Raw genomic sequence first — 11292 nt, forward strand, 5'->3', positions numbered from 1 at the left:
GTTTCATCCTTTTAGGCCAATTTGTATTCTGCTACATATTTTTGGTAAAAAAAAAAAAATCGCAATAAGCGTATTTTGATTGGTTTGCGCAAATGTTATAGCGTCTACAAACTAGGGGAAAGATTTATGTCATTTTTATTTATTTATTTTTTTACTAGCAATGGCGGCAATCAGCGATTTTTAGCGGGACTGCGACATTGCGGCGGACAGATCGGACCCCAAACTGACATTTTTGAAACTTTTGGGGGGACCAGTGACATTACTACAGTAATCAGTGTTAAAAATATGCATTGTTACTGTAATAATGACTCTGGCAGGGAAATTAACTTTACAGCATCAGCAGCATCAGTTACAGTAAAACAACCTGAAAAAGAATTGAATAATTAATAATTTTTTTTTTGTTTCACTTACCTTGTTTTTAATGAAAATTAACTTACCTTCCTTCCTCTTCCTCCTTATGCGGTCGCGGCCCCCGACGTCACTTCCTCCTTTGCATTGCGTCCTGGGAGATGAGCATCATCAATCCCAGGATGCAATGGGAATGGCCGGCCGCTACTCTCATTGCCGATCGCAATCTACAGCGCATGCGCGAGACTGCGATCGGCATTCTGGGAGCCAGAAACCAGGAAGAAGGTCACAGCGGGGGACACAGCGGCTTCAGCCGCCCACACCAGAGATGGCCGCTCTCTGCAATCAATTTTAAAGGTAAGATTCTATCTTTATTCAATTACTGTCCTGTACTGTAATGTGGGGTTAGTGTTAGTGTAATTGGGGTTAGTTTAGGATTAGGGATAGACTGATATGGTTTTTTCAGGGCCGATGCCGATATTTTGGTCACAGCGTATCGGTATCGGTCGATATGGGCCGATATTTTGTACATTTAAAGTTTTGAAAAATAAAGAAATTTTTTGACACAAATTTGGTACTGAACATGTTAATTTTTGTTTAATGCTTAATGGCTGGCCTGTGGTGGGTGGCTGACTGTCTGGCACCCTGTGGTGGGTGGGTGGCTGTCTGGCACCCTGTGGTGGGTGGCTGGCTGTCTGGCACCCTGTGGTGGGTGGCTGGCTGTCTGGCACCCTGTGGTGGGTGGCTGGCTGTCTGGCACCCTGTGGTGGCTGGCTGGCTGGCACCCTGTGTTGGGTGGCTGGCTGGCACCCTGTGGTGGGTGGCTGGCTGGCTGGCACCCTGTGGTGGGTGGCTGGCTGTCTGGAACCCTGTGGTGGGTGGCTGGCTGTCTGGAACCCTGTGGTGGGTGGCTGGCTGTCTGGCACCCTGTGGTGGGTGGCTGGCTGTCTGGAACCCTGTGGTGGGTGGCTGGCTGTCTGGAACCCTGTGGTGGATGGCTGGCTGTCTGGCACCCTGTGGTGGGTGGCTGGCTGGCTGGAACCCTGTGGTGGGTGGCTGGCTGGCTGGCACCCTGTGGTGGGTGGCTGGCTGTCTGGCACCCTGTGGGGATTTTGAGCTGTTTGGGCATTCAAAGTGTTTCTTTAAAATGCCAAGAAAAAAGCACTAAGCTGTTTTGTTAATGTTGAAAATAAAACAAAACCTTTCTTGACCACTGACTTTTAACTGATTAAAGGTGGAAATTGGGGTAGATCAGTATTTTGACTTGATTTGTGACTTGACCAAAATAAATGACTTGACTTGCTTGACTTCTAGCAGGGACTCGACTTGACTTGCTTGCTTTTCACCACAGTAACTTGGGACTTGCTTGAGACTTGAAGGTTAAGACTTGAGACTTGCTTGTGACTTGCACATGTGTGACTTACTCCCATGTCTGACAATTCCCATCATGTCTAGTCATGTCTATGAATGTCAGAGTTTTACAATGCCTCATGGGATGTGTAGTTCCGCAACAGCTAAAGGGTCATAGTTTGAGGATCCCTGTTCTAAAGTGTTTCCTCACCACTCTGACCTATCATTCTTTCTCCCCTCTGTATTGAAAGTGTGGATGGCCTCCTAGACAAAACGTAATCTCTCAACTCCATATCGACCTCCATAGTTACATAGTGAGGTTGAAAAAAGACATCAGTCAATCCAGTTCAACCTATGATAAATGTGTGTGTGTGTTTGCTGTCAATAGTACATCATATACCCCTGTATGTTGTGGTCGTTAAGAACCCTCCAGTCATTAAAAACTCTGACTTTCCCCCCCACTAAAAAAGTAATAACCTTCCTCCATTTGAACTCTACTAAACCTGCTTATGTGGTTCGAAGTCTTCACCACCAATCAGAACTTTTTGATCCTTTTTCTCCTTCTAGAGGTACTTAATTACAATATCTCCGACTCCAGCATTTTTATTCTCACGTTGCTCAACAGAAACTTCTGTTCTGACAATTAACAATTTGGGAATATCTATTTATTGGGCGATATCCCATATCATATCTTATTTATATAGCACTGTCCTCTCATCTACTTACACAGAGGATTTACACTTTTTCAGAAGATGGGAAAAAGAGTTCCATATGACTCTGATGAAACTAAAACGAAATGTTTATGGCTTATGCTTACACAATTAATTGCCCCTTACCATGACACTTATGGCTCATTCACAAATAGGTGGACCCCGTCGCCCAACTATACGAGTTCAAGACTCTGACATGAGCACAGTATAAGTACAGATCTCTCTATTACTATGCATGATGTTACCAGAGGTCATGGGATCCTGGGCAGCTCCCCCTTCAACTTTTCTTCCCTACCCCATTCCCATTATATATATATATATATATGTAGCCTTACTTCCATAGGAGCGGCTGAGTGTGGGTCCCTCTTAGTTACCGCTAGCAACAACAGTACCTTCAGACATGTTTTCAAGTGTGAGCACCTTAGACAAGAACCAGTCCAGTTTATTTGGTTTTTAGGGTTTATTTGAGAACTTGGATGAGAGAAGGGAGAAGTGGGATACTCCAATAACTGAACTATACACAATTCGGCAGGGACACTGAATAATGCTACTTGGCATTTTGTTAGCGCTCCTCTGATGCTGGTTAATGCTGACTGATTCTGGTTAACGCTGACTGATGCTGGCCTCGGCAAGGCCAGATACTAGAACTTCACCTATGACTGTAGGAAAAGTACCTTTAAGCTCCCCAAGACACTCCTTCCTGAGGTAGCTGACATTAGAGCAAACTGTATTGCTGAACGCTTCAGGGCCCTTCCTGGCACCCCCTTTTACTCCCCAACTTCAAGGGTTTAACTACTTGACACCCCCTTTACTGTACACTACCGGTTAGCTGGCTCCTGGATCCCCTTTGACCTCTCTGGAGTGGTCCCCTCTCTTAGGCAGACCCCTGGGCAGTTTTTGAGTACTCACGATACTGTTTTTCCTGAAGATTTCTGCCCAGCAGTTCCACTTGGTCAGCAACTCTGGATCCCTTGCAGCCCAGCTCAACCTCCGGTCCCTAGGCCGACTGCCTGGACCACCTTCACACTTTACAGAAGGAGAGACAGCCGTCACCTCCTCCTGGGACTGATGCTCCCGCCAAAAGACACCCTGTCACATGCTCCCCACAGATTTATTCCCAATCCCAGGGTGCATTGAGGCAGACCCCGCCCACTGGGCCAGTCATAAACCCTGGTGTGCTATTGGCTACGTTTCCTCCACTGCCCAACAATATCCCTCATTGGATACAGTGGGGAGACTCCCCAGACTCAACAGATCACACCTGGAGGCATGTGACAGATGCTAACAGATCAGGCCCTCCTGATAAGAAGATAGGGCACCAACAAATATACTTTTCCTAGCACCTATCTAGGAGGGTGCTACATATGTATATATATATATATATATATATATATATATATATATATATATTTATTTATTTCAGGTACTTATATAGCGCTGTCAATTTACGCAGCACTTTACATATACATTGTACATTCACATCAGTCCCTGCCCTCAAGGAGCTTACAATCTAAGGTATATATATATTTATATATATATATATATATATATATATACAGTATATACAGTATATATATGTATGGCCTTGTTGTATGTGCTGCACTATAAAAAATATGTTGCGGCCATATTGTATTGTTGTGTGTCTTACTTGTTGTGTCTTGTGCCAATGTCACTGTCATGGCTGCATATAAGAACTTAGTTGGAGATGACTTTGACAAATTGCTGGAACCATTTTTCCTTTACGGTTGCCAGCTGGATAGAATTCCAGACATATGTCCTGGGATAGAGGGCACTGAAAGTCTGAGGGCTCATTCACTACCTCACTAAGCAACTCATCCGTAAGAATCAAGTTTGCCAAGATCTTTCCTGGCTTCCAACAATTTTAATGTATTCTGATCCGTTTTCCCAACTCTTCCCACAATGACTCAATCTGATTAGGATCATACATCTCTGGGAATTCAGCATCAGGCTGTGCCATGTTGCATGGCTGATCCATGTAGTACTCTCTCCCATTATCTGTCTAATTCAGATATTAAACGCTAGTAAAGCAGACTCACACAGCCTTTGTCACCCATTGCCTGCAAGGTTATGGATGCTAATGTTTTGTCATCCAGCAATGTGCTATTGAGCTGTGAGAAGATCACTTATACTACATTCTTGCTGATGAGAAACACAGACTGGCCCCTACACCAGGCATTTTGCCATCAGCTAGATGATAAGAGTCCACAGCAATTTACAACACAACACAACATTGCATCATTTATACTGGGAACTGACACTGGTCAGCACTTAAAGATAACAATATTTCTTATTCCTCTGATTCTTTGTTTTTGCTTTTACAGAAGATGTCCAGACAACAGTAAAAGCATAGGGGTGCACAGCCTATTGCATTAGGGTGTGCACCTCAAAGCTCAAACACATACATGTATATATATATACTGATGGTGTCAGTAGAACAGTGGACGGTGTCAGTAGGGCAGAGAGTGGTGTCAGGGCAGTGGATGGTCTCGGTAGTTTTTATTTTTATTATATTTTACAATTTTATTATTTTTTATAAAAAATGTAGGAGCCGTTAGGGGGCTTTGCTGAAATATGAAGGGTTTAAACGGGGGGAATCTGCGCCACACAGGGGGATTAGGGTGTGCCCAGGCACACCTGGCACACCCTGTGGGCACGCCTATGAGTAAAAGCCTTAACCTAGCCCAGATATTTATTTTTTTTTTTTTTACAGGAAATACGAGTGCCCCCCGAAAGTAATGCCAAAGTAGGCATAACTTTTTTTATTAAATTACATACGTCGTTCAAATTTCGGTTGGTAGAGTTACTCTTCCTCTATAGGAGCTCTTCTTCTTTTTCAGTGCAGGTAAATAATAGATTCCAAGCAGAAGCAAAATGCCATCATTGAGTTCATGATGAAGAAGGGGTGCAGGCTTACAGTGACAGGGCCTCCCTCTGTCACATATACCCCCCCCCCCCTTTTTGTTTCCAAATGGAGAGTAGGAGACACAAGCCCCTCACTTTGGCACCTCTGTGCCAGTTACCTCCTAACACAGACACTTTCCGTCTGATTTCTCCAGCAGTTTCCCTAAGCACCTTTTGCCCAAAACGGCCACTAGAAGCACTCCCGCAGGGAACTGTGAGACCACTTTTCATAGAAGTAATCAGCACGGCAGTAACTAGTACCAATTTTTACCAACATTGCTTAACCACTTGCCGACCAGTCACGTTGACTGTACTGCGGCAAAGTTGCTCGTTCCCGTCCAGCGACGTAGACCTACATCGCTGGACTCCTCCCCTTGTGGGCGGCACGCACACGCCGCCGGAGGCTCGCTCCCGCTGTATTCAGTCACAGCGGGAGTCGGGCCAGGGGAGGAGCGGCGGTGATCACCGCCGATCTTCCCCGATCGTCGGGGATCTAGTCTGGAGATCCGCCCGCTTGTGTAAACAAAGCGGGCGGATCTCCTAAGTGACAGGCAGGGTCAGATTGCAGGGTTCAGCATAGCTGAACCTGCGATCTGTCCCTGTGGCACTCAGTTACCTCCCCCCACACACGTCAGTAAGCACCAGGCATACATTAACCCCTCCCTCTCCAATAAAATTAACCCCTTCCCTGCCAGTGTCATTTTTACAGTAACAGTGCATATGTATAGCACTGATTACTGTAGTAATGTCACTGGTACCTCCAAAAGTCTCAAAAATGTCAGTCAAGGGTCCGATCTCTCCGCCGCAATGTCGCAGTCCCGCAAAAAAAAAATCGCAGATCGCCGCCATTACTCGTTAAAAAAGAAAACACCAAAAATGACAAAAATCTTTCCCTTAGTTAGTAAACGCAATAACTTTTGCGCAAACCAATCAAAATACGCTTATTGTGATTTTTTTTTACCAAACATGGGTAGCAGAAAACAAATTGGCCAAAAATGTAAAAAAATTTTGATTTTTACATTTTTTTGGGGGGGGGAATTTCATATAAAAAAATTTGAAAAATATTGTTATTTTTTCAAAATTTACGTTCTTTTTTTGTTTATAGCGCAAAAAGTAAAAATCGCACAGGTGATCAAATACCACCAAAAGAAAGCTCTTTTTGTGGGAAAAAAGGAAAAAAGGGACATAAATTTAGTTTGGGTACGGTGTCTCACGACCGCGCAATTGTCAGTTAAATTCGCACAGCGCCGAATCGCAAAAAGTGGCCTGGACGTAAAGCAGCAAAATCCTCCGGTGGTAAAGTGGTTAACATCCCCTGTATCACTTGTCTCCACTGATTGTGCGCAGTACCAGGCCACCCAAAAGCATTTTTCTAAAGTCCAACATTTCCAATAATATCTCAGTTATTTCTATACACCCCAATTGTAAACACAGATCTTTAGGAACTCTTGCCATACTAGTGGAATGGAGTGGCTCATTTACTAAGGGTCGAGAGGCAGAGACATTTAAAAAGACCTCCACCTTTTTCGAGGTAACCGACAAAACTCGCGGCTCCCTTGGAGCACTGCCAGACGAATGTGTCATATTCATCTCCTCTTTTTCAGCAACACTTAGCCATTCCAAGTCATTACCAATAACACTCTCATTCTGGTACTCAACATTACTCATCTGCTAGGCTGTGGACAAAAGCTCTGCTATGTAAGTGCCCTTATCTGGTCCTTCTGATGGTAGGTGGTTAACTTCTGCAACAGTCACCGCACCCGTGACTAGTGGTTGCTCTGCAGACCCTCTGTTTGTCACCGCAGCTGTCATGTCCACCCCACTGTCACGCATGAAGGCTTCCTTCAATAACACCATTAACTTTCTGGCCAAACGATCCCAGGAGAGTTGCAGGCTGTCCGACTTCCACAGAAAGCTACAGAAAGTTTAGGGAGATGACATAATTGACAAGAGCTATGCCATCAGTGACTCTTGTCAATGGTGTCATCTCCATACATGTTCTGTAACCTTCTGAGGATGTCAGGCAACCTGCACCTCTGCTTCATCAAGAATTCCATGATGGCATGTTGCTTCTGCTTGGAATCCATTATTTACCTGCAATGAAAAAGAAGAAGAATTACTATAGAGAAAGAGAGTTTATCTACTATGTAAAAAAGTTATGCTCACTTTTGTATTACTTTTGGTACAGCACTTCTATAAATATACTAGACCGGTCTTTCAGGATACCAAGATATTTAACCACTTAAGCCCCGGAAGATTTTACCCCCTTCTTGACCAGGGCCTATTTTGCAATTCGGCACTGCGTGATTTTAACGGACAATTGCACGGTCGTGCGACGCTGTACCCAAATGAAATTGACGTCCTTTTTTTCCCACAAACAGAGCTTTCTTTTGGGGGCACCTGTGCAATTTTTTGATCATGCACTATAAACAAAAAATAGCAACAATTTTGCAAAAATAACAATATTTTTTACATTTTATTATATGAAATTCCCCAAAAAAATGTAAAAATCAAAATTTTTTAACATTTTTGGCCAATTTGTTTTCTGCTACATATATTTGGTAAAAAAAAACCGCAATAAGCGTATTTTGATTTGTTTGCGCAAAAGTTATTGCGTTTACTAACCAAGGGAAAGATTTTTGTCATTTTTGGTGTTATTTTTTTTTAACGAGTAATGGCGGCGATCTGCAATTTTATATGTATGGGTGGTTCCTGCGCTATCCGAGGTCGTATATGTTTCCCTTCCTGCTGCTGCACCACAATACTGGTACCAGGAACCAGTCAATACAATAGTGCAATTTGGGTGGGTGGTGCGCTTCAGAAGTGGAAATGTAATTTATAAGGGTGTGGCTTAAAACATGGCTTAAAATGGTGAATATATAAAATAAAGACGTGTTCCTGTGATAAAATTGTGTTGTCGTTAAATTATGCCGTGGTGATCAAACAAATTAAAATGTAAATAAACCATTACAATATATCTTCTATACAAAAAAAGTGCTGAGTACTTAAATATCATAAAAAATCAGTAAATAAATAATCCGTTAATAAAGTATAAATATATAGATGGAACTTCAAAACCAATTAAAGGTGCTTTGTGCTTTCTGAAATAAATAAATAAAGTGCACTGTTCAAGGTGTCCATTCATAAAAATCCAAAAATCAGGTACAATTCCCTACAATAGCTTCAAAGAATAGTAAACGTGCTCTCATGCAAGAAATAAGGGTGTTGTGACTTGCTGCCTCCACCAGGTGTCACATCTAGGTGTTCTATATTCTCACCTCAATAAGGTGTATATTGCGCCTGTATGTAAAGCTTAGCCTCCGGGTAACATGTAGGCTTTTGCTAATTCCAATCTCCTGTTTCGACCTCCGGGTGTTTTCCTGTCCTGTCCTTTCAGCTTTTGGGGTGTTAAGCTTTCTGACGTCCTTAACTCCTTATCGTAACCTCGGGCTCAGTTAAAATAGAGGGCAATCATGGTGCAGTATATCAAATCAGGTTTATTGTTAAAAACATAGTTGCACTTACAATTTGTAGATCATTCATTCGCAAATAATATATGAATGCAGCGTGGGGAGCGATATCGCTCCGATCTCCAACGTCACTTCCGGTAGTCTGGCGGCTCCTCCTACGCGTTACGTCACATCACGTGACTTCCTCAGGGAGTGGCCTGTATTGGAAGTGACGTTTATTTATATAAGCTGGACCGGAAGTATCATCGCGGCCATTTTGAAAAAACTTGTAAGCGGAGTTCCGGCGGATATACTAGCTCCGCCATGTTTTTTTAAACAGGTGTATTATTAATGGTATTCCTTCAATGTTTACACCGGAAATGAGGTTGTGGATCGTGCTTCCAATCTCAATGAATACATGTACTGCATATATCAAATTGTTCACAGTCTACTCATCAAATATTCATATTCACGAAACATACAGAAGAGATAATACAAAGAAGAATAATATGTATTTCTAAAAGTGTAAATATTTAAAAGTATATATGTATGTATGCCGATGATTCACTATCTTCATAATAATTTTAGTCTGCCTAGGGGGATGGGAAAATGATTTGATTCTTAATAGTAGAAGTAGGTTACTCTGAGATATTAAAAGGTGTTTAAAATTATATATATTAAAAATTAAAATATTCTCTCTTTTAAAACTTAAAAATCACTAATAAAACAGTTTAAGTCGAAATCTACATTGAGGCCATTTGGTGTAAAAGAATCCATTTTAAAAATCCATTGTGACTCAAGTTTACTCAGGGTGCGAACTTTATGACTCCCTCTCCAATGTCTAATGTAGGGCGTGATCCCCCAGAAGATCAATTTCGAGGGGTCTTTGCGATGATATTTGGCAAAGTGTCTTGATACTGTGTGTTTGTCGCTTCCTTTGATAATATTTTGTACGTGTTCTTTAATGCGAATCCTTAATAGACGTTTTGTTCTGCCTATGTATTGTAGTCCACAGCTACATTGTAAAGCATAGACTGCTCCCTCTGTATTACAGCAGATAAAATCTTTAATTTTGAATTTTGTTCCATTACTGGTAGATGAAAATTCCGTTATTTTCTGCTTTGGTTGTTTTGTTTTTGTACATGCAAAGCATCTTTTGCAGGGATAAAATCCCTTTCCAGTAAAGAAGGAGAAAGGTTTTTTCGGGGGTTCTATGATGGTTTTTACAATTTTGTTTTTTATTGTTGGTGCCCTTTTGTATATAAAGTGTGGTTTTTCTGGAATGTGGTTCTTCAAGTGCCTATCTATTTTTAGTACATGCCAGTGTTTTTTAAAAATTTTCTCCACTGCTTTATATTGTAGATTGTAATTCAGAATTATTGGAATTTTGTCTATATAGGAATTATCATTTTTCCTTGTCTTCAATAGTTCTTTTCTCTGTGTGTTCTTTACTTCCATTATTTTGTTTTCCATGAATTTCTGTTCATAGCCTTTGTCCACAAATCTTTGGGCTAGCGATTTGGCTTGTTCATCAAAGTCTTTATCCTTTGTGCAGTTGCGTTTAAGTCTTAATAATTGTCCCTTCGGGATATTCCACAGCCAATTTTTATGGTGGCAGCTGGTGGTGGGGAGGTAACTATTGCGATCTGTGCCTTTGAAATACGTTTTTGTGGATATTTTTCCATTTTCTTGAGAGATATGGAGATCTAAGTAGGTAATTTCTTCCTCACTGATATTCCATGTTAACTTTATATTTTTGTCATTGTTGTTCAATCTTTCTAAAAATTCTTCTAGTGTATTTCTTGTTCCCTTCCAGAATATTAATCCATCATCTATAAATCTGTTATACAAAATGAGTTCCGGTGGTCTGTTTTGATAGATGGTCTCTTCTTCCCATTGGGCCATAAATATATTGGCTATGCTCGGTGCGAACTTCGCGCCCATTGCAACTCCGATACTTTGATGGTAGTATGTGTTGTTATACCAAAAGTAGTTTTTCTTTAGGCAAAAGTCTAAGCATTTTATTAGGAATTTCCGTTGTTTGCAGATCAGTCCTGTGTATTTCCTTAAGGCCCATTTTGCAGCTTCGCATGCTTCATAATGCTTAATAATTGTATATAGGGAGGCTACATCTATGGTCGCCATTTGTATCTTTTCTTCTTGTTGGGTTTCTTCCAATATCTGCAAAATGTGCTTTGTGTCCTTGGTAAAAGCTTTTGTTTGCGGAATTATTGGCTGTAAGAATGTGTCAATGTATTGTCCTAGTCGCATAGTAAGTGAGTCTATACAGTTGACGATTGGCCTCGGCGGTGGGTTTTCTCCATCTTTATGTATTTTGGGTAATGTATATATTAATGGTGTTCTGCAGGCTTCTGGTATTAGGAATTTGGCTTCTTTTTTGTTTAGTATATCTTTTTTAAGTCCTAAATGAATCAGTTGTTCCAGTTCTTTTTTATGCTTGTAAATCGGGTTGCTCAATAATTTTGTATAAGTTTGTCCATCGTTGAGCATAT

This window comes from Pelophylax lessonae (genome assembly GCF_965119305.1).
Source record: "Pelophylax lessonae genome assembly, chromosome: 4".
Classification (NCBI taxonomy): domain Eukaryota; kingdom Metazoa; phylum Chordata; class Amphibia; order Anura; family Ranidae; genus Pelophylax; species Pelophylax lessonae.